A 25,211-nucleotide genomic window follows, 5' to 3' on the forward strand; every position below is an offset into this window, starting at 1 on the left:
CAATTCAAATATTTATACAAAGTGGAACAGCTTCAACAGGTGAGACTGAGAAACTACTGCCCCAGACGACCCTATAGGCCAATGGCTAAGTGATTCTTCTTCAGCATGGGAGAGCCAAATTCAAATCCATTTTCCACTTGAAGCAGAGGTGGGAATTGAACCTCAGTCTTCCACTCTGCGGGATCATGGGCCTCAAACCTGGGCCCTCAGGCAGTACTGAGACCATGGCTGCCACCCAGTAGGAACCCAACTGTAGAGAAGGGGGCCGGTGAAGCTGTAGCTTGCAAAGGGCCCCACCTATGAAGCTCCTGATTTGGGGAGGTGTCCAGCCTCACTGATTGGCCGGGACTCATTCCTTAAACCAGAAAGAGGTACAGGAAGTTGTCTGAGTGCAGTTAGGTGAATCCCTAACTGGCTGTTATTATGGACCCTGCCTACTTGTCTGACTCCTACTTTCTCTCCTGTTCCTGCCTTTCTTATCCAAAACCTCTGCTTTCCTGCCTCACTCCAGGTCAGTGCTGCTATGCCCTACCCCTGACATTGACTTTGATTTCAACACCTGGCTTGACTTCTGACTCTGGCTCTGACTTTTGGCTTGGCACCTGACTCTGATCCCAGCTCTGGTTTCAGGCTCCTGTCTCTTACCATTAGACATGACCACCATAGAATCATAGAATCATAGAATATCAGGGTTGGAAGGGACCTTAGGAGGTCATCTAGTCCAACCCCCTGCTCAAAGCAGGACCGATCCCCAATTAAATCATCCCAGCCAGGGCTTTGTCAAGCCTGACCTTAAAAACTTCTAAGGAAGGAGGTTCCAACACCTCCCTAGGTAACGCATTCCAGTGTTTCACCACCCTCCTAGTGAAAAAGTTTTTCCTAATATCCAACCTAAATCTCCCCCAACTGCAACTTGAGACCATTACTCCTTGTTCTGTCATCTGCTACCACTGAGAACAGTCTAGAGCCATCCTCTTTGGAACCCCCTTTCAGGTAGTTGAAAGCAGCTATCAAATCCCCCCTCATTCTTCTCTACCGTAGACTAAACATCCCCAGTTCCCTCAGCCTCTCCTCATAAGTCATGTGTTCCAGTCCCCTAATCATTTTTGTTGCCCTCCGCTGGACTCTTTCCAATTTCTCCACATCCCTCTTGTAGTGTGGGGCCCAAAACTGGACACAGTACTCCAGATGAGGCCTCACCAATGTCGAATAGAGGGGAACGATCACGTCCCTCGATCTGCTGGCAATGCCCCTACATATACATCCCAAAATGCCATTGGCCTTCTTGGCAACAAGGGCACACTGTTGACTCATATCCAGCTTCTTGTCCACTGTAACCCCTAGGTCCTTTTCTGCAGAACAGCTGCCAAGCCACTCGGTCCCTAGTCTGTAGCGGTGCATGGGATTCTTCCATCCTAAGTGCAGGACTCTGCACTTGTCCTTGTTGCACCTCATCAGATTTCTTTTGGCCCAATCCTCCAATTTGTCTAGGTCCCTCTGTATCCTATCCCTACCCTCCAGTGTATCTACCTCTCCTCCCAGTTTAGTGTCATCTGCAAACTTGCTGAGGTTGTAATCCACACCATCCTCCAGATCATTTATGAAGATATTGAACAAAACCGGCCCCAGGACCGACCCCTTTGGGCACTCCACTTGATACCGGCTGCCAACTAGACATGGAGCCATTGATCACTACCCGTTGAGCCTGACAATCTAGCCAGCTTTCTATCCACCTTATAGTCCATTCATCCAGCCCATACTTCTTTAACTTGCTGGTAAGAATACTGTGGGAGACAGTGTCAAAAGCTTTGCTAAAGTCAAGGAACAACACGTCCACTGCTTTCCCTTCATCCACAGAACCAGTTATCTCATCATAGAAGGCAATTAGATTAGTCAGGCATGACTTTCCCTTGGTGAATCCATGCTGACTGTTCCTGATCACTTTCCTCTCCTCTAAGCGCTTCAGAATTGATTCCTTGAGGACCTGCTCCATGATTTTTCCAGGGACTGAGGTGAGGCTGACTGGCCTGTAGTTCCCATGATCTTCCTTCTTCCCTTTTTTAAAGATGGGCACTACATTAGCCTTTTTCCAGTCGTCCGGGACTTCCCCCAATCGCCATGAGTTTTCAAAGATAATGGCCAATGGCTCTGCAATCACATCCGCCAACTCCTTTAGCACTCTCGGGTGCAACTCGTCCGGCCCCATGGACTTGTGCTCGTCCAGCTTTTCTATATAGTCCAGAACCACTTCTTTCTCCACAGAGGCCTGGTCACCTCCTCCCCATGCTGTGCTGCCCAGTGCAGTACTGTGAGAGCTGACCTTGTTTGTGAAGACAGAGGCAAAAAAAGCATTGAGTACATTAGCTTTTTCCACATCCTCTGTCACTAGGTTGCCTCCCTCATTCAGTAAGGGGCCCACACTTTCCTTGACTTTCTTCTTGTTGCTAACATACCTGAAGAAACCCTTCTTGTTACTCTTAACATCTCTTGCTAGCTGCAACTCCAGGTGTGATTCGGCCTTCCTGATTTCACTCCTGCATGCCCGAGCAATATTTTTATACTCATCCCTAGTCATTTGTCCAATCTTCCACTTCTTGTAAGCTTCTTTTTTGTGTTTAAGATCAGCAAGGATTTCACTGTTAAGCCAAGCTGGTCGCCTACCATATTTACTATTCTTTCTACACATCGGGATGGCTTGTCCCTGTAACCTCAATAGGGATTCTTTAAAATACAGCCAGCTCTCCTGGACTCCTTTCCCCCTCATGTTATTCTCCCAGGGGATCTTGCCCATCAGTTCCCTGAGGGAGTCAAAGTCTGCTTTTCTGAAGTCCAGGGTCTATATTCTGCTACTTTCCTTTCTTCCTTGTGTCAGGATCCTGAACTCGACCATCTCATCGTCACTGCCTCCAGGTTCCCATCCACTTTAGCTTCACCTACCAATTCTTCCCGGTTTGTGAGCAGCAGGTCAAGAAGAGCTCTGCCCCTAGTTGGTTCCTCCAGCACTTGCACCAGGAAATTGTCCCCTACATTTTCCAAAAACTTCCTGGATTGTCTGTGCACTGCGTATTGCTCTCCTAGCAGATATCAGGGTGATTGAAGTCTCCCATGAGAAACAGGGTGTGCGACCTAGTAACTTCTGCGAGTTGCCGGAAGAAAGCCTTGTCCACCTCATCCCCCTGGTCCGGTGGTCTATAGTAGACTCCCACCATGACATCACCCTTGTTGCTCACACTTCTAAACTTAATCCAGAGACTCTCAGGTTTTTCTGCAGTTTCATACTTGAGCTCTGAGCAGTCATACTGCTCCCTTACATACAGTGCAACTCCCCCACCTTTTCTGCCCTGCCTGTCCTTCCTGAACAGCTTATATCCATCCATGACAGTACTCCAGTCATGTGAGTTATCCCACCAAGTCTCTGTTATTCCAATCACATCAAAATTCCTTGACTGTGCCAGGACTTCCAGTTCTCCCTGCTTGTTTCCCAAGCTTCATGCATTTGTGTATAGGCACTTGAGATAACTCGTTGATCGCCCCTCTTTCTTAGTATGAGGCAGGAGCCCTCCCCTCTCACGCGCTTCTGCTCGTGCTTCCTCCCAGTATCCCACTTCCCCACTTACCTCAGGGCTTTGGTCTCCTTCCCCTGGTGAAGCTAGTTTAAAGCCCTCCTCACTAGGTTAGCCAGCCTGCTTGCGAAGATGCTCTTCCTTCTCTTCGTTAGGTGGAGCTCATCTCTGCCTAGCACTCCTCCTTCTTGGAATACCATCCCATGGTCAAAGAATCCAAAGCCTTCTCTCCGACACCACCTGCGTAGCCATTCGTTGACTTCCACGATTCGACGGTCTCTACCCAGGCCTTTTCCTTCCATGGGGAGGATGGACGAGAACACCACTTGCGCCTCAAATTTCTTTATCCTTTATACCGCCCATGCACCAGTCCCTATACTCACATCCCAGATTAATGTTGTAGTTACTGGGCTAAAAGTAATAAAGTGGGCACCACCACTTCTTCCACTGTACATTTTGTGATGGCACTTTAGTCCTGAAAAAGAATATTTTGGCAGAAACTATTCAGTGAATTCTTGTCAAATACAGGCAGGCCAAAACTGCATTTTTTGGCAAATAAGCTATTAGTCTGAAAAATTTCACCCCTCTTATGACAACCAGTACAAACATGGAAAAGTAATGGCAATAAAATATTTAGGTGGTTTTATCTCTATTTAAGGCTATAAATGGATACCTACGGGTGGTACTGGAAATGAGGTGAGCCATGGGACCTGCCTGTTCTCTGCAGACCACCATCGAGTACTCCAGGGACCATGAGTGACCCATGGCTGACAGTTTGGGAACCCCTGTATTAAAATACTAGAGTTTCAGTCTTCCTTTTCAGGTAAACTCCAAAAGGTAGTGCCTGCTGGCTCTAGGGCAGCCATGCCTATTTGGAGGGAAGCTTAGCTTGTCATGGAAGCCAACTAAAAAATAAAAACAAACAACCCCATGAAACTCACATGACTAACTAGTAACAAAATATTCTTCTCTTGAGGCATAATGGTTCTTAAATTTACTGCCCCCCTCTGTGACTGTGTTGGAAACAGGAGTCGTTTTAGGTCTAGATTCACCACAAGAAAAGGTAGTTAAAATTCTGGCAATTATGAAAATGGACTGGAACTTGGGATCATTTTATAGTGGCTAGCAGGGTTCTCTCAGTTCAGTTTTCTGAGGAGATTTTATATTTGATTTTTACAGCCCACTTACACTATAGGGAACTTTAAAAATAGAAAACAAAAGTGAGATTTAGGAAACTAAAAAGGAAGCCATTAGTTTGGCAGGAAAATTTGGCCATGTTTTCTTTTCTTTTGCCTTATTAGATTTTAAACATGTTTAGCACTATATCTTATTATCAAAAACAGACTAGAATTCAAGCAGAGCCCTCAGTTTTTCAAACCTGTAAAATGTTTATGTAAGCTCCATGGGAAGTGGACTACTTTTCACCACAGCGTTCTTGGCTCCTAAGTTCAATGATTCTTGTATAAACATTTTCAAAATAAAAAGCGTTTGGGTAGTAAAAAGGCCTGTCTTGGATTTTGTACCCAATCAAGAATCAAGTTGCTCTAAGATTTAGTCACTTTATCACTATTTTAGCCTCTTTAGGTTAAAATATGAATAGATTATTCCCCCCCACTACCCCACTGTGCTAATAAAACATGAACATTATTTTTTGCCATTTATTTTAGTAAAGAAAAGATCCTTATTTAGCTTTGAAATTTGCTCAATTAAAAAAATATGAGTTCTTGCCTTCCATGGGATCCAGGGTATTCCATGATCTGAAAAGATGGCACTTGGGGTGGAGAATCTTCTCTTGTCTGACTAGCAGCTAGTTACTGGTTTTGCTGAGCTCTAACTGACAGATTGGAAAATGTCAAATCAAAATGACTGGCCAGTGTTTGATTAGAAGAGGTGTATAGGTGGCAGGAGAGGATAAGGGAACCTTATTGTTCCTTGTTGACCAGATTCTTCTCACCCATTCCAATTTAGGGTTTGACTCTGGCTGGTTCTGGCTTATTCTGTGGACTCAGGCTGAGCTGAAAATATATGGGCTGGTAAGGCTGCAGTACGAGGTACACACTGGGATGTGTGGCCAGCTGGCAGTTCTTGCTTTTAACCCTAGAGCTAGGCTTGACACTAGTTTCTGCATCCCCTAATAGCACACTGGCTGTTATAAGCAAATTCTATGAAGGTTAAAACATTAATAAAACACAGATACTGTTTCAAAATTTGATTCACCCATTCTGACTGTCCATCCATTTGGTGGTGATAAGTTGTGGAGAAGCACGGGTCGCGAGCCAGGAGATGGAATAGCTCTTGCCAGAATTGGGAGACTAACTGCAGTCCACAGTCAGACATGACGTTAGAGGTTATCCATGGAGCTTGAAGATGCAATCAAGGAACAAATGGGCTGTCATTTTCATGGTGGGGATCTTCCAACACGGCACCAAGTGGAACATTTTAGGAGATCCACGATTATCTAGTATGGCTGTGTGATCCTGGGAACTCTACAGCATAGTCCATCGATATGGTCTCCTAGGGGTGAGAAGGACTAGGTAGTGGGACCAAGGCACCCAATGTTTAGTGCAAGGGACCGTTGTCTGGCAGCATCCCTCACAAGAGCAGGTATTGGACCAAACAGAGGCATGTAGCCTTAGTCACCAGAAGTGCTGCAAAATCAGTTTCATCATCTGCTGCTGCCTGAAGTGGCCAGATAGAGGCAACTCATAGCGCAATTAGAGAATCACGAGGTGAGGTGGACCTTCTGGGACATAAACACGGTTTCTGAACAAGAGTAACCCATAGAGACATTTGGATCAAGGCTGGCTCTGAGTGACATTTATTTTGCTGTAAATGTGACATTATCTAGCAAGGAACTCACCAGAGCTAGAAGGTCAGTGTTCACCAGCAAATTAGCAAAAAGTTGGCACTTCAAGAGAGTAGCAGGTTCTGATGGTGTTTTCCCACTGTTGAGGCACATCCCTTTGTGGAACAGCACCTCAGTCTTGCCGTTGTGGTCCCCAGGCAGGTAGTGTAAAGTAAACTTACAATGGGAGAAAAGCAGGGACCATTGGATCTGGCGTTTGACTTAGGACCCTTTCAGAATGCAGGTATTCCCAAGTTTTGTGATCAGGGAACACCTGAATGGGGAAGTGCATGCCTTCCAGATGATGTCATCGCTCCTCCAAAAGCAGCCTTGGTGGCCAGTAGCTCCTTGTTGTAGTTCTCACAGTTTTGTTCTGTGGGTATTAGCTGCCTGAAGTAAAAGGCAGAGGGGTGGAGGACATGAGGAGACCCCTGCTGTTGTGATAGTATGGCTCCGATTGTGTGATTGGACACATCTGCCTGAACAATGTAAGGCTTGGATGGGTCTGGATGCATTAACACAGGTGCTGAGGTGAAAGCCTTTTTCAGTTGTTGATAAGCCAGTTAGGCCTCTGTCATCCAGACAAAGGTAGAATTCGTTTGGAGGAGTTGGGTAATCGGGCATACCACCCTGGAAAACCCTTTGATGAACTGCTGATAGAAATTAATGAACCTCAGGAAACAGTGGATGTCATAGATGGTTTCTTGTGTGACCCAGTTCATGGTGGTAGTGACCTTCTGGGATCCATACTAATTTATTCAGGAAATATGACATAACCCAGAAAATCAACGATCATGTGGTCAAGCTCATATGTTTCAGGTTTTGTATATAAGCCATTTGCCCTGAATTGTTCTAGTAAATGTTGAACATGACGGTTGTCTGGTGCCAAGTTTTGTGAGAAGACAAGCAAGTTGTCCAAGTAGATTATGACAAACTGGTCAGGAACATACTTGAAGATGTTAATGAAATGTTGGAATGTACCCAGGGCATTGAAAAAGCCAACGGGCATAATGAGGTATTCGTAGTGGCTATTTATTCCGAGTGAGTGTAGAATATTGGGAGGGCAATGAATGGAAGATAATGTGGATTAGGTTGCAGGCATCGCACAGATCAAGCTTGGTAAAAATTTTAGCTATGCGAACCTGTTCCAGAAGTCCATTGATCAATGTTTTGTTTTTGATGGTAATGCTATTCAAAGCTTGATAGTTGACATGGAAGCACAGTGTTCGTTGTGTTTTTGAAAAATAGGATCAGAGTTCCAGCAGGGGATATGAAGAGCTGGATGAAGTTCATGGCCAGGTTCTCATCAATATATTCTCATAGGACTTTGAGTTTGGGTTCCAATAGAAGATAGATACACCCAAATGGGATTTTAGTTCCTGGGTGGAGAGCCATGGGACAGTTGTAGGGCTGGAGTTGTGGGAGAACATTGGCCTTCTTTTTATCAATTACGCCAGCAAGGTTGTTTACTTTGCCAGAATTAGGGGACTAATATTTCTTGATGCTGACATGGTGCAGCATGTGGAGGTCTTCTTCCTTGGGGCTGGCTCTGTCTCCACCATGCTGGGTCTGGTTAGGCACCATTGCTGGCAGAACCCAGAGTAAAACCATACCTCGTGTGTTGTCCAGGAAATTATTAGGTTATAGAGGGAAAGACAGGGGAGGCTCAGTATGACTGAGAAGTGGGGTGAAAAGATCAGGCTGAATTGCAGGGTCTCTTGATGATCCTGGATCTTGACCCAAAGAGGTGCTGTCTCACAGGAGCTGGGCTTGGAGGACAGCATACTGCTGTCTACCATCTCCACCCAATATGGGGCAAGCTTCCTTCATACACGTAGAAGATTAGCTTGGGTGACGGACATGTTTTTGTAATTTCTGGATGCCCCAGAACCAGTTAACACAAGCAAGGTGCAGTTAATTTGGGTGTGGCTGAGGCCTGTAGCCAGATTAGCAAGTGGGGCTGACAGGGATTTGCCAGTGAAGGGGCATGCTTGCGTAGTAGATGGGGTCTGTTTGGGGAACCCGATCTCCTAGTTATGTATCGCCATGACCCCCTATCAGGGTTGGATGAAGTTGTTTATTGGCTCCATGGTGGGTTGAATTTATGGGGGCATCCTGAAAAAAAATGGCCACACCCAGACAGAGACTATTCCAGTATTTGTGCTCATTCTCTTGGTCACAGGGCATCTTTGAGTGGCATTGATTTTCATGGGCTCTGCTTTGGGACTGGGCAGAGTGAATGCTCAGGGGGTTTCAGTAATATACTGGGGTCTGGTGTAAGTCCTCTCCTTGTCCAGGCATCACTCAAGCAACCAGCTGTCACTTTAGATACAAAGCTCAACGTAGGATGACAACTCAGTGAGGGGCCAACCTGAGCCAGCTCATCTTTTATGGTAAAAAGAAAAGGAGTACTTGTGGCACCTTAGAGACTAACCAATTTATTTGAGCATAAGCTTTCATGAGCTACAGCTCACTTCATCAGATGCATACTATGGAAAGTGTAGAAGATCTTTTTATATACACACAAAGCATGAAAAAATACCTCCTCCCACCCCACTCTCCTGCTGGTAATAGCTTATCTAAAGTGATCACTCTCCTTACAATGTGTATGATAATCAAGTTGGGCCATTTCCAGCACAAATCCAGGTTTTCTCACCCCCCCCCCACACAAACCCACTCTCCTGCTGGTAATAGCTTATCTAAAGTGATCTAAAGAGACTGGGAGTGGCTAAGTCATTATGCAAGGTAACCTATTTCCCCTTGTTTTTTCCTATCCCCAGCCCCCTCCTCAGACGTTCTTGTTAAACCCTGGGTTTGTGCTGGAAATGGCCCACCTTGATTATCATACACATTGTAAGGAGAGTGGTCACTTTAGATAAGCTATTACCAGCAGGAGAGTGGGTTTGTGTGTGTGGTGGTGGGGGGGGGGGGTGAGAAAACTGAGGAGCCCGAAAAAGCCACACTGCATGGGTAGGCCATACTGCTGTATATGAGTAAGAGGCATCCTTTACACTAGTCCATTACAGAATGGACTACATGAGAATTTGTGACATGTCTGTAGATGTACAAGTTTTATGTAATGATATTATTACTTGCAGTATGTCATTTAGCCACTAGATGTCTCTCTGTGTTATAAAGGTCCAGACAGTTAGGGGTTACTGGTAAACAAAGGAGACAAAGCTGGGATTCAAGCTGTGTAGAAAACACACAGGGGCAGGGGGGAGGCAGGAGAGGGGGCAGAGGGGTTAGAGTGTAATTGTATTGATTCATAGATGCCTTCTATTTAAGAAAGCTTGTGATTCCATGTGTATTACAACTGGTAGTGAGACAGCAAGGATTGAGGCCTGACACTTTCTGAATGAATATTTGTAAAGTAGAAACCATCCAATCCCCACCCATCTGCCTACCAAAAGCCTTTTCACCATAATACTGTGTTGTTGAAACTACACCACTACACTAGATTCCTGAAGTGCTACATATGGTCAGCCCTTCTGTAAGGATGTGAAAGCTGGACACTTAAAAAGGACACTGAGAGATAACTTAGAGGATTTGTGTTTTGGTATTATTTAGCATTAGAAAAATGTTAACAATTATCTGGAAAACCAAAACTACAAACAAGGAAGTGATGAGAAGGCTGAATTTAAAAAGAGCACAACTACTTGACACTCTTGGTCAAAGACACTTGTAGGTAAAAGAAATATATCTTTATGCAGCCATACAGCTCATCGATTGCACAGCGACTCAATTGCAGCAATTTTATTATAATGTAGGATCATAGGTAAACCAGGAAGATGAATGGAGAAAGCCAGTTATGGAAACGTCGCCAGAAGGACTAGTATCCAAAGAAGAGTGGAAGTTTTACAACTCTTTTGCAATGGAGAAAGTTGGAAGGTGGTGGCTGACAAGCTCACAAGCTCTTCACCTGAAGAGACCGTCTCAAGAATTTTCATTCCAGTGGCCACAGGTTTGAGCAACAATACAATAACCTTATGTTAGCAGAATTATGTTATATGATTCTGTACTGTGCATTTTTCTGAAATTATTATTAAAAAACTGCAGTTTATTTAGTGCAGCAAGTTACTAACAGATATGTCAAATGATTGCTTTTAAAAATGCCCAACTACTAAAATTTTGCTTTCTCTCACTTTTTGTATAAAATGTTGATAGAATATGTAGTTTTGCTTTTGAAATGTCAACCATTCTTTTTTTTCTGCTGTTGGTGGAGAGCCAGAATTTTCAGAAGGGTGTCAAACTGGCAACTAGCCTAAATACCAGTGGGAATACATTGTCTCTACTGGATTCGTATTCTTAAATACTACCTAAATATCTGTATGTAATGATTATTGCAATGATCTTGAAAATATCAATCAGGAAAGGAGCTAATAATTACTATGCTTGTAATAGAAAGTGAACTAATTAGACTTAACTGTAGACGTTGTGTGCATGTGGGTAATTGATTAAAACACTTTTCAATGAGTTATTTGGCATGAGAAAACCTGCTTATTTCTGTTAATAAGCTCCTTACAAAAGAGAAGAAAAAGAAACATGAAGCCAAATATTTGTTTATATTTCATATTCTATTATCTAACTCCACTTTTCTTTATGGACAGAACATTTGTTCAAATTGATGCAACTGTACTAGGATATAATCCCGTTTCCCTTGAAGTCAATAGCAGAACTCCTGTAGAGTTCATCAGGAGAAAGGTTCGGTCCCTACTGAATAAAGGATTGTGCATTTTAATTGTGTAACATTTGGCAACTTTTCTTCACAGAGGTTCAAACTATAAAACACTGAAGTGTGGGGATATTTAGTGTTTTGTGTGGAAATATTTAGATACAATGTAGGAAGTGTAAATCTCATCTGGTTTCAATTAGATGGCCAACAGGAGCTGTGAATGCTAAGAACCTCTGGATGTCCCGTCCTAAATATCTTAGCAGATTCAAAAGCATCCACTATTTCACCAGAAGCTGGTTGTGAACGATTTACATGTCTGGCAAAGGATCCATATCTTCTCACAAAAAACTTCTGTGGGATTTTCAATGTCTTGGTAATTCTGATCTTTAGGGGTTTCATATTTATTGTTTGTCAATGATTCTTGTATCAAATGTTCTCATTTTACAGATAATTTTATTTCCTAATTGCCAGCCCTGAATATTGAACCTATGTTCTAAAATTCAATCTGTCTGTCTTTTCTTTTCTCTTCTCATCGATCATTATCTTCATAACTTCAGTTTTGTAGATCAAATTATGCCCTCAGTTATAACAGTGCTATACCTTATTTTTCAGATTATGCCATTGGTAACAACTGTGTAATCCCATGACTTTCAAAAGGTTTGTAACTGACTGCTACTTAGTAAAAATATAGCTGCTGATGCAAAAACTGACTAGAATTAGATGAACAAGATGGACTAGGATCCAAGTCATTTATTCTTAGGTGCGTGGGCTCTGCAAGACTAACAGGACTAAACACAATAAAACATAATTTTTGCCAGTGCAGCGAGCAGGTCTGAATCTGATCTGACTAGGCTGAATGCATGCAAGAAGCCGATCTGCTGAGTAAGGGTATGTCTACACTATGAAATTAGGTCAAATTTATAGAAGTCGATTTTTAGGAAGCAATTTTATACAGTCGATTGTGTGTGTCCCCACTAAGCGCATTAAGTCGGCGGAGTGTCTCCACAGTACCATGGCTAGAGTCGACTTTCGGAGCATTGCACTGTGGGTAGCTATCCCACAGTTCCCTCAGTCTCCGCTGCCCATTGGAATTCTGGGTTGAGCTTCCAATGCCTGATGGGGCAAAAACATTGTCGCGGGTGGTTTTGGGTACATGTTGTCAGTTGCCCCTCCCTCCGTGAAAGCAACAGTAGACCATCGTTTTGCACCTTTTTTCCATGCAGACGCCATACTGCTGTCAGCAGATGGTGCAGTAGGACTGCTAACCATCATCATCCACCACTTCCGCTGCAACTCTGCTCTCCTGCTTTCCTGCAGACGCCATACCACGGCAAGCATGGAGCCCGCTCAGATCACCGCTGCTGTTATGAGCATTGTAAACACCATGCGCATTATCCTGCAGTATGTGCAGAACCTGCAAAAGCAAGCGAGGAGGTGACGACAGCGCGATCATGATAGTGATGAGGACATGGATACAGACTTCTCTCAAAGCATGGGCCCTGGCAATTTGGACATCATGGTGGTAATGGAGCAGGTTCATGCTGTGGAATGCCGATTCTGGGCCCGGGAAACAAGCACAGACTTGTGGGACTGCATAGTATTGCAGGTCTGAGATGATTCCCAGTGGCTGCAAAACTTTCACATGCGTAAGGGCACTTTCATGGAACTTTGTGACTTGCTTTCCCCTGCCCTGAAGAGCAAGAATACCAAGATGAGAGCAGCCCTCACAGTTCACAAGCGAGTGGCGATAGCCCTCTCGAAGCTTGCAACGCCAGACAGCTACCGGTCAGTCGGGAATCAATTTGGAGTGGGTAAATCTACTGTGGGGGCTGCTGTGATCCAAGTAGCCAATGCAATCGCTGAGCTGCTGCTATCAAGGGTAGGACTCTGGGAAATGTGTAGGTCAGAGTGTATGGCTTTGCTGCAATGGGGTTCCCTAACTGTGGTGGGGTGATAGACGGAACGCATATCCCTCTCTTGGGACTGGACCACCTTGGCAGCCAGTACGTAAACTGCAACAGGTACTTTTCAATGGTGCTGCAAGCACTGGTGGATCACAAGGGACGTTTCACCAACATCAGCGTGGGATGGCCGGGAAAGGTGCATGACGCTCACATCTTCAGGAACTCTGGTCTGTTTCAACAGCTGCAGGAAGGAACTTACTTCCCAGACCAGAAAATTACTGTTGGGGATGTTGAAATGCCAAAAGTTATCCTTGGGGACCCAGCCTACCCCTTAATGCCATGGCTCATGAAGACGTACACAGGCACCCTGGACAGTAGTCAGGAGCTGTTCAACTATAGGCTGAGCAATTGCAGAATGGTGGTAGAATGTGTATTTGGACATTTAAAAGCGCGCTGGCACAGTTTACTGACTAGGTTAGACCTCAGCAAAACCAATATTCCCATTGTTATTGCTGCTTGCTGTGTGCTCCACAATATCTGTGAGAGTAAGGGGGAGACGTTTATGGTGGGGTGGGAGGTTGAGGCAAATTGCCTGGCAGCCGATTATGCACAGCCAGACACCAAGGCGATTAGAAGAGCACACAGTGCATCAGAGAAGCTTTGAAAACCAGTTTCATGACTGGCGAGGCTACGGTGTGACAGTTCTGTTTGTTTCTCCTTGATGAAAACCCACCCCCTTGGTTGACTCTACTTCCCTGTAAGCCAGCCGACCTCCCCCGCTTCAATCACCACTTTCAGAGGCAATAAAGTCATTATTGTTTCAAAATCATGCATTCTTTATTAATTCATCACACAAATAGGGGGAAAACTCGCAAGGTAACCCGAGAGGGGTGGGTGAGGAGAGAAGGACAAGGCCACACTGCAGTTCAAAACTTATTGAATGCCAGCCTTCTGTTGCTTAGACAATCCTCTGGGGTGGAGTGGCTGGGTGCCCGTAGCCTTCCCCCCTGCGTTCTTGGGCATCTGGGTGAGGAGATATGGAACTTGGGGAGGAGGGCAGGTCGTTATAAAGGAGCTGCAGTGGCGGTCTGTGCTCCTGCTGCCTTTCCTGCAGCTCCACCAGACACCTGAGTATGTCAGTTTGCTCCCCCATTAGCCTCAGCGTTGCATCCTGCCTCCTCTCATCGCGCTCCTCCCTCATCTCATCATGTTCATTTAACGCTTTCCTAGACTCTGCCATTGTTTGCACCATGCATTCTGCTGAGCTCTTTCAGCATGGGAGGACTGCATGAGCTCTGAGAACATGTCATCGCAAGTGCGTTTTTTTCACCTTCTAATCTGCACTAGCCTCTGGGATGGAGATGATAGGGGGAGCGTAGAAACATTTGTAGCTGCAGGAGGAAAAAAAGGGAGAGTACTATTTAAAAAAATACATTTTTGAGAACAAAGGGAAGACTATTTCACACTGACTCAAGCGATTCACATTACATATCACATGTGCTTTTGGTACAAGGTTGCATTTTGCCTCTTATATTGAGTGCCTGTCGGTCTGGTGTGAGACATAACACACGCTCGCCTGGGGCAACAGAATTCAGCTTGCAGGCAGCCATGGGAAGGCAAAGGATTTCGGCTTCTTCAATCTTCATAACATGTGGGAACGGTTTCAAACAGCAGCACCCTCCTTTCCCAAACCAAGCAAAGCCCTTTGGGTGGCCATTTAAAAGGAGGAGCCGCAGTTTTAGGGTGAATGTGCAGCACAATCCAACCCCTCCCTCCCCCCCGCAATTCTCTGGGATGATTGCTTCACCACCTCCCCCATGCAACTGCTTGGCTAGTATCAGGGAAGATCCCTGTCAGACAAAGGCGAACAGCTCAGCATGAATGGGCCTCCCCCCACCGCGTGGCTAACAGCGGGAATGATTTATTTGCAGCCAAAGGCAAACAGCCCAGCAGGAATGGGCACCTCTGAATGTCCCCTTAAACAAATTTCTCGTATTTCAACCAGGTGACCTTGAATGATATCACTCTCCTGAGGCTAATACAGAGAGATAAAGAACGGATGTTGCTTGAATGCCACCAAAGCCCAGGCCCATTCACTGCAATGCTTTGTTCTGCAATGATTACAGACTACTTGCTACTGGCTTGGTGTGGTAAAGTGTCCTACCATGGAGGACAGATTATGGCTGCCCTCCCCAGAAACCTTCTGCAAAGGCTTTTAGAGTACCTCCAGGAGAGCTTCATGGAGATGTCCCTGGAGGATTTCCGCTCCATCCCCAGACACATTAACAGACTTCCAGTAGCTATATTGGCTGCGAATGCATCCCAAGTCTTCAGGGCAAATCAATCATTAAACACGCTTGCTTTTAAACCCTGTATTATATTTACAAAGGTACACTCACCAGAGGTGTCTTCTGTGGCTTCATGGTCCAGGAGCCCGCCTTGGGAGGGTTGGGAGCATATTGGCTCAGGGTGATGAACAGTTTCTGGCTGCCGGGGAGAAGGGATTCTCCGCTTGCCTGCTGTGCACTATCCTCACCCTCCTCCTCCTCATCTTCCTCATCCACAAAATCCTCATCCCTGTTGCGTGAGACTCCCCATGCATGTGTCCACGGACAGTGGTGGGGTAGTGGTAGGGGCGCTCCCTAGAATTGCATGCAGCTCACCATAGAAGCAGCATGTATGGGGCTCTGACCCAGAGCGACCGTTTGTCTCCTTTGTTTTTTGGTAGGCTTGCCTCAGCTCCTTAACTTTCATGCGACACTGCTGTGTGTCCCTGTTGTAGCCTCTGTCCATCATGCCCTTGGAGATTTTGGCAAATATATTGGCTTTTCGTCTTTTGGAACGGAGTTCTGCCTACACAGATTCTTCTCCCCACACAGCGATCAGATCCAGTACCTCCCGTTCATTCCATGCTAGAGCTCTTTTGTGATTCTGGGACTGCATGGTCACCTGTGCTGATGAGCTCTGCATGGCTGCCTGTGCTGATCAGCTCACCACACCAAACAGGAAATGAAATTCAAAAGTTCCCGGGGCTTTTCCTGTCTCCCTGGCCAGTGCATGTGAGTTGAGAGCGCTGTCCAGAGCGGTCACAATGGAGCACTCTGGGATTGCTCCCAGAGGCCAACACCCTTGAATTGCGTCCACACTACCCCAAATTCAACCCAGTGAGGTCGATTTTAGCGCTAAACCCCTCGCCGGGGAGGAGTACAGACATCGATTTTAAGAGCCTGTGGCAGGGCAGAGGTAAACCACCATGCATGCCTTCCTAAAAGGTAGGGTGGCCAGGTACGGGGGCCCAGGCACTCAGCAGGGGGCCCAGCTGCAGGCCCTAAAGAGGAATAGGCTGAGCCAGGTGGAGACAGCTGTGCTGAGTACTGGGATGATTACCTAAGCCCTGAGAAAAGCTCAGTCAGGGCTAGCCTGTTAGGGGACAGGAGCGCTGCATTTCTGCCTCTGTGCCAGCTGAAGGAAGGCTCAAGGGCCAGAAGACCCTGGAAAGGATCTGTAGGAGGATAGTGGTTGGGGGCTAACGGGAGCACTGTAAATAAAGACAGGAAGGTGAATCAGCACAGGAGGGTGTTGAGACTCTTTATTTGACCAGCCTAAGCACAGGGTGCAGCTTCGAGGGAGGGGAAGCCTGAGCAGACCCTGATACAGAGCCCTTTAAGTCGACAAAACAGGCTTGGTCATGTGGACGGGTGCAGGGTTAAATCGACCTAACGCTGCTAAATTCGACCTAATCTCATAGTGTAGACCAGGGCTAAAAAAGTTGCATTTTTACATAGCAACTCTTCAGAACTGAACAGTGCTTACAAATATCTAAAGAGCTGTTGGTAGGAGTGTATTGTGAATCCTCCATCTCTTCTGGTTGTTTTGGACACGGTCCTAAAAGTAACACCCATAAAATGTCCTATAGCATCAAAAGAGTATCAGGAATTCTTTTTGGCTCATGTTCTCACATCATTAGGGGAAACAGTGCCAAATTCAGAGGGTGGTGTGTAAAGTGGTGTAAGTTAAACTCAATTATGCTAACTGAGGCTTCCTTTCACTTTGTTAAACATCACCTATGAATGTGGCCTATTGAGCTTAAGTAGAGAAGTTACATGACGGTAGGTGGGATGTGAGTCTAATTATGAAAGTAAGTCAATGAATATAAGAGCCTAATAAATCAAAAACAGTAAAGACAGTCAATCTTAGTTGGTGTAACAGATACATGAATATGTGCCTCATGAATTCAGACACACTTAGACTCACCTCTGACTTTGGCTCAGCATCTCTGGAAACAATATCTAAGTATTAGTTCTTTTATCTGCAGTTATTTGAGCATTTCATATATTTTTTGGTACTTATGAGCACTGAGATTCTTGCTTCCTTCCCCAACATACAATTTTGTTCTCTTAAAATTATTATTCTGCACTCTGTAAGCTCAAAACTGGGTGCACTTAAAGTGTGATTCCTACTCAGAAATGATAAACAATATTCATATAGAACACAAAAATCAAAACCCATGTCACTGATGTTTAGCTAAAGCTAATGGTTTAAGATTGAGCTCTGGTATGAAACTACAAGGTGAGTCTAGTTCTATTTCAAAAGCTTCTTTAAATAACATTATATTCTCTTAATGTTCACTTTGTCTTTTCTTATCTACTGTTCTCTACATGGTTGTAACCAGAGAGTTCAGATTCATTTGTAAGTAATATTAACTAGCTAACATTTTTAGTACATTATCAATGGTCTTGTAATCATTTCCTCCTTACTGGACATTTATGATATGTAAACAATGTACAAAAAGTGAAAGAAAATTCTGCCTTTACTAAAACCAGAAAAAAAGCATTTGCAAATGTTCATTCAAATAAAAGATGCAAATATGCACCAGTGTAACTGCTTTTTGTGAGCAATGTTTTGTTTGCTGAATGCTTGTACAAGTGTCACAAATACTCATGCTAATATTTTTTTTGCTGATTTACATGTAGATTAAAATTCTCAGGAGGTTTGACAATGGATGGGCATCTTAAACTCTGTGAATTTGGAAGTCTTTGAGGCCCTGATTCAGGAAAGCAGCTCCAAACAGGGCAGCCCTTAAATGTGAGCTTAAAATAAATTCATTTTTATGCGCTTTTCTGAATTGAGACTCCAGTTGGGAAGGAGAAATGATGGCATTTGACTCTTAGGTGCTTGGCTGGCTGGTGATTGCTCACATGCACAGGTCTAACTGATATGAGGGGTTGGGAAGGACCCCCCAGGTCTGATTGGCAGTGGCCTTGAGGTTTTTTTCAACTTCCTCTGCAGCATGGGCATGGGTCACTAGTCAGGACCATCTGGGTATATCTCACCTAATTGATTCCTTGCCACTGCAGGGGCTTCCAAGATTGGTGTTCTTCAGTTCCTCCTGTTCTCTGACTTTGACACATAATAGTTTAGTCTCCTGAGCGCGGTAATAGTTTGGGCTAATTCTGGTCGTTAGGTTTCGTGTCCAGGCGCTCGCTGGTGCTGGTGGCCTGTGATATACAGGAGGCCAGACTAGATCACCTGGTGGTCTATTCTGGCCTTAAACGCTGACTCTCAGCGCAAGGAGACATACTTGCACAAGCTCCCATCAAGCTAATGTGCTAAAAATAAAGTGTAGCTGCAGCAGCACAAGAGGTGGGAGGGGCTAGCCTCCCTGTATGCGTGCCCATCTGAGATGCTAGGTTTGAACTGGGGGAGGCTAGCCCTTCCCACTGCCACAGCACATTCTACTTTTAGCGAGTAGGTCCTTGAGAGCCAGCAAAGTATTTCTCTTTGAGTTAGAAGAAAAGGAGTACTTGTGGCACCCTAGAGACTAACCAATTTATTTGAGCATAAGCTTTCGTGAGCTACAGCTCACTTCATCGGATGCGCTTATACTCAAATAAATTGGTTAGTCTCTAAGATGCCACAAGTACTGCTTTTCTTTTTGCGAATACAGACTAACATGGCTGTTACTCTGAAACCTCTCTTTGAGTTGGCAATCATACACCCCGCTTGAAGTGTATACCTACCCTTTGACACGCAAACCTTTCATTCAATGATTGCAAATAACAAGTACATTCATAAAAAAACTGATGTGGTTGCAAATAACTTGTAAATAGAAAGAAGGGGCTAAATTAATTAAACAAAACTGTTTGTGGGAAATACTTGCCCCATCTCTAATATAAGCTGTCTCTTTCTTTCTTCTTTCATATGCAGAGTAAAAGCCTTTAGAAATATGACAGGCATTCCCCTTGCTTAGGAAAAACAAAAGTACTCTTGTCTCTGGGAAATCCTTGCAAAACAGTAGAAGGCTCAAAGAAGAGAGATACTGGCCAAATTCTGCTCTCATATAACCTGTAGAACACAGTGGGGTTGCGTAAATGAAAATGACAGTAAAATTTGGCCCATTAGTTTAGAGATGCTTCCATCTCCAGGCCCTTACATCACATCTCCTTTAGTAAAACAAGAGCTAAGTACTACCTCAGATACATGTAGAAACCCCCTTTGATGCCAATGGGAGCAGCACAAACATATCGCAGGACTGAATTTTTTAACTTAAGTTTATATTAAGATCGGCACATTGCAATGATCTAGAAGTTACAGTAGTTTGTGGTGTAGGAAAATTAAGCAAACCTGTGGACGTTTAAAGCCTGAGGCACACACACTGAACTGTGAATGAAAAACAGCACAGTTGACTGAAGCATAGTAAAAGTGAATAAAAACTGAAAACGAATCATTTCAATATGGGAACAAAGTATTTCTGTGCTAGGGAAGCGTAAGATAGAAATCTGGGGGACAGTGGAAGGGGTGGATTCGCTCACATCTCAGGTTACTTCTTCATTACAAGCTAGGGCTGTGGTTCCTCTGGTTGTGTACACATTCTTGTGTTAGCTCTCATTGTGTTAACACAAGTATAAACATCAGTGCAGCCATGATAGCATTGTTAATGGAAGCAGAGGCACGGCCAATCTGTGCCAAGTACAAACCTCCCTGAATCCAGGTTTCAGCTGCCATTACCTGTGCTACTGAAGCTATACTGCTATTTATATTTCAACTAGCTCAATGAGAGCTAGCACGAGTATGTGTACATAAGCAGGGGAATCACAACTCAGCTCATAGTGCAGAGATAGCCTCAGAGATTGGAGTTTGTATGTAATTTTCTGTGGCAATAATATGTAAATAGAGACAGTCATCAGTACATTTATAGATTAATATTTATACAAATCATACATAAAAATAACCCCAATACATAGCGCTAGCCATCTTTGCCACATATTAAAATGTTGATAACAATAGTGAAAGGAAACCAAGCATTTTCTCCAGGGCCAGAGAAGAAAAACAATAAACACCCCAGCGCTCATCTGCACCCTGCAGTCTCTCCGTGATCAACAAATTCAGATGTTGACGTAGGGAGAGCAGGTTCCAAAGTTGAAGGCCCCATACAGAAAATGTCCTGACAACTACTCTCTCTCTCTCTTATAATGTAATCACCTCCAATGCTGTCTCAGTGTAAAATTTCAACAGCTCATGCAGGGACTTTGTAGTGTAGTAGGACAATCTGTACAATAACACCAGTCCCATTCTAATAATTGAATACAAGATGAACATGCTATTTGATCTATCTCTGAGCTGGGGACCAAATGCACTCTCCACCAATAATTCTTTCTGTACACACGGTACCAATTATTTGGTCAGAGTCAACCATGTCAAAAATGGTCCAGCATCATCTTCCAACCAGGTTGCAGTAATACCTGCCAAGATTCTCTAACAACTGAGCCATCATGGCCTAGTGGACTCAATCAGAACCCCTGAGTTCTAATCATGGCTCTGCCAACGACTCTGTGTGTCACTTTAGGGAGTCACTTGCGTGAATATTTTCAACCTGGGGCCTAAAGTTAGCCAATAAATCCATATTTAGATACTTACATGTGATCTGTTTTTCAGGTGTGCTGAGGAAACTTTCAGTTAAGTCAATTGGAACTGTAAGTGTTCAGTATCACAAAAAACCAAGCCCTGAATACAAATGTATGTAGCTAACTTTGGGAACTGATGTTTGAAAATGTGCTAATTTTCCTAAATGTAGGTAACCAAATTTGAACTTTTTAGTCTCAATTTTTGTGTTTTCCATCAGTAAAATTGAAATTTTATATCTATATATATCTATATATATCTATATATATATCTATCTCAAAGGGGTTTAGTGAAGATTACTCTTTGTAAGGCATTACTGAATGTATTTAATGTATGTATTGAAGAAAATGGGGTTACTCTGGGGTTACCGAGGGCAGAATTTGGAGCAGTATACATGCTAAGTATTATTTACTATAGGAAGATCATAAATGTATTATATATAATTTAGATTTATGTATATAGTTCTAAATATGTGCAGCACATGTATGGTATGACTTCAAGCTGAATAAATTTACATTACATCAGATATGTTAAACACCATCCTTGTGAAATGGAAATGATGCAATTATGTCAATATTATTCTAAAGTCATTATAAACCATTCGTAAAAATGTCTGAAAGCTACTTTTCTCCCAGTATGAATGTTAAGCCTTATCCAAAGCACATTAAAGTCAGTGAAAAGGCTTCCATAGACTTCAATGGTCAGGTGCTAAATGCTGTGTAAAAAATATGCACCAAGACAGGATTTTGATCATTTTCACTGATCACTGTGGTAGCATTAAAGTAATCCCAGTAACAGTCGTTGAGTTAAAATTGAAACAAAATGATAAGAACATAAGAATTGTCACAGTGGAACAAACCATTTAGTTTTGTATATCCTGCCAGCAATAATGGCCCGTACCACTTCAAAGGAATATGCAAAAATTCCCATAATGGACAGTTAGGAAGTAAATTCTTCATAACATGCTCTGGTCAGTTAGTGGGTGGCTTATGCTCTAAAACATTTTATCCTTTCTAATGTAACTATGGATGTTCTCATAAATGTCTAATCCTTTCTGAATCCTACTCCATTATGGGTTTCAGTGGCATCTTGTGGAAATGAGTTCCACAAGTTAATTTTCTTTTGTTTAAACAAGCATTTCCTTATATCATTTTCAATGATGTCACCTACCAGTTTCATTGGATCACCCATTGTTGATGTATTTGTGACAAAATATAAACGGGAGCTCCTCTCTATGCCATTTATTATCTGTGTCATGTTCCTCTTATTTGTCTCCTCTCATAATTAAATAATCCTAATATTTCCCATCTTTTCTGATGTGGAAGTTTTCCTGACCTCAATGATTTTTGTCATCCATCATTAGAACCCTTCTTTTTCTTTTTAGACACGGGGTAGCATTATGATGAATCTGGTAATTTGGTCTATTTGTTGCATATGAAAAAATTATTTAATTTTTTTTTTTTAAAAAGACCCGGGGTGGCCAAAACTAAACACAGTATTCAAACTGAGGAAAATATACTGTCAATTTTTAGGATGACATCATGATATTGTCAATAATATTTTATATCCCATTCTTTTTACATGATATTTTTGTCATTCTTGCCTTTTTGACCTACAGTGTGCACTAAGCAGAGGTTTCATTGAGCTATCTACAGTGACACCCACCCATCCTGAATAGTTACAGTTTATTCAGTATATATATTCTTTATATGAGAGTAATAATCATAAGAAATAAGTCAGACTATATCTTGCCTATTTAAACAGTATATTATTAGTGTTAGTGTTATTGAAAGTAATCTTTTGCAAGCTAAGACTCTTGTCAAGGATGTTTCTCCCCGAGTAAATAGGATTCAAAAATTCTGTTAACCCACTTTCGGATTTTTTTCTTAAAACTCTCAGTAACTTTTGTTTGGAAGAGTTATTCTGTGTCTACAAATAACTATAGTTAATTAACCATTTCTTTCATAATATTCAACTGAGCCTGCTTGAACAAGTTACATTTTGCATCTTAATGTTAAAGTGACATTAATGGAGCTTCCAGTAAATCTTAATACCAATTACTTTTGTCTGATTTAACTCAGAATCCTTATTGACACAAGAGAAACCGGTGGTCTGATTTTGCCTGATAATGGTATTGTGCTGCTGTTAGTATTACAATGCCATTAGTTTGTTCAGTACTGGTCAGGGCAAGTTTTTAAGTAATGAAAGTATTAACACTGCTTCCTGCATCTACTGTGCTTACTAAGCCGATAGCTACAACAGCTAGGAAAAAGAATTACACCAGCTGAGGATCTAGACCCTGATGATTGTATGCCAGAAGAACAAAAGAAAAAATCAGTCAACTTTCTCTGAAAAAGCAATGCAAGAGACAGAAATGATATCTGGTTAAGTTTTTACAATGCACCAATGCTAATACTGGGGTTAATAAAATATTTCTTTATTTGAAAAAAGTAAAAATCAAGTGAAATGGAGGACAAAAGCTTGTTAACTGACTTCTATCATTTTGAAGTCTCATACTTTAAGGATTCAGTCATGAAGTTCTTTGTCATGGGAAACTCCATATGAATGCAGGATTGTTCAAACTGTTATTTTGCACGTACATACAGTTGCACCTTCAGTCGACTTTATAAACATTAATTTAACCTCACTACTCTCCTGGGAGGCAGGCCAGTGTTATCTCTGTTTTAGAGATGAGAAACGCAAGGCCCATAGAGATTAAAAACCAATATTTTCAAACCTGGTACCTGAAGTTAAATACCTAATCCTTAGTTAAACACCTTAACAAGTGGCCTACTTTTGCCAGAGTGCGAACACCCATAATTCTTACCAAAGCCAAGGGGATTCTGGGTGTTCAACAAAAAAAATCAGACCTAAATCTAGATTTTGATGCCTAATCTAAAGCACCAAAGATTATTTAAATTTAAATACCTGCTTTTGAGAGAGATGTTTTTCAACATTTTTGTTTTGTTCCGATTTGTGCTCTTTAGCTCTTACTGTTTTTTAACAAACAACACAAATGATTTGTCTCAGACATATTTAGTATTTAAAATTTAAACATATTTATGCCTTCACCTGTCTGTCTGAGCATTTTTCAATCAGCCCATACTGTTCAGAAAGACTAGTATTCAGGATCTGTTCTACAATTTTATTACCAAATCCTGTTTGCCTTACTCATGCGAGTAATCCTGCTGAAATCAATTGATCAACTCACATGAGAAAGTCAAGCAGTGCCTGCCTTTATTTGGTAAAGCAACAGACTTGAACAAAAGCGGTACTGTACCTGCTACAGGCAGCCAGAAACAATGACGAGCTCCTTGATAAGATTAGATGTAATTTTAAATGCAACTGGGACAAAGAATCCCTCCCACTAACCCCACTCCTAACTCTCTACTGTAATTCCACCACAGCAAGCAGTTGAAAAATTACTGACAAGAGCCAGACTGCCTGGTAAGCGCCACCTAACAGACACAGAAACATGATACACATCATTTTTAGGCTTGGCAGACATTTTGTGCTTCTTTCAAAAAAAAAAATTGCAATCTTTTAAACCAGGCACACATAAACTTTAGACATTCCTGGTTTTACTGTTACAGGAAGAGCTTAAATTTGAAACATCCATATAGATGTGCATGGAAAATACTTCTGCGAACCAGCTACTTACGCCAGCTTGTTTCAAAATAAACAGATGTTCTGCATCATCATTCGATATGAACTAATTGTTCTAACTTTTTTAAAAAATAGACTCTCGCCATTTCTAAAGCTAATCATCAACCTTTTGTTCACAAAATTATACCTACTAATTTGGCAAATGAGTTTGTAACTATAGTGAAATAGATGAGTCAGAGAATGACACACTACATAGTGTCAATTCCTGTTTGACCTGTGGTGTGTTCTGTTAATTAATGGACTTGATTGCCTTTGTCCGTAACATCCAAGAAAACCACTACACCCATATCTTGTTGTATCCTTACTTGCGGTCTCGAGATCAGTTTTATTCAAATCTGTACACCATGGCATTCAAATGTTATTTAAGGCACTTTAAACCATAAATTAAATTCTGTGTTTAGATTTTTTTCCATACCTAGCAGCTGTTAAACATATTTTAAAACATTCTCAATTATTTATATAAGGGTCACATGCATTTAAAATGAAATACCAAATGATTATTAGCACATATTTCATTTAAAAGCCAGTGAGGGCCTGATCCAAAGCTCAATGGAAGTCAATGGAAATACTCCTACTGACTTAAATGGGCTTTCATCGGATGCAGTGTAAGCTAGATTAGCAGTTCCAAACAGCCTGGCCAATGTCTTTTGATCAGA

Source organism: Chelonia mydas, chromosome 5 (genome assembly GCF_015237465.2).
Source record: "Chelonia mydas isolate rCheMyd1 chromosome 5, rCheMyd1.pri.v2, whole genome shotgun sequence".
NCBI classification, from domain to species: domain Eukaryota; kingdom Metazoa; phylum Chordata; order Testudines; family Cheloniidae; genus Chelonia; species Chelonia mydas.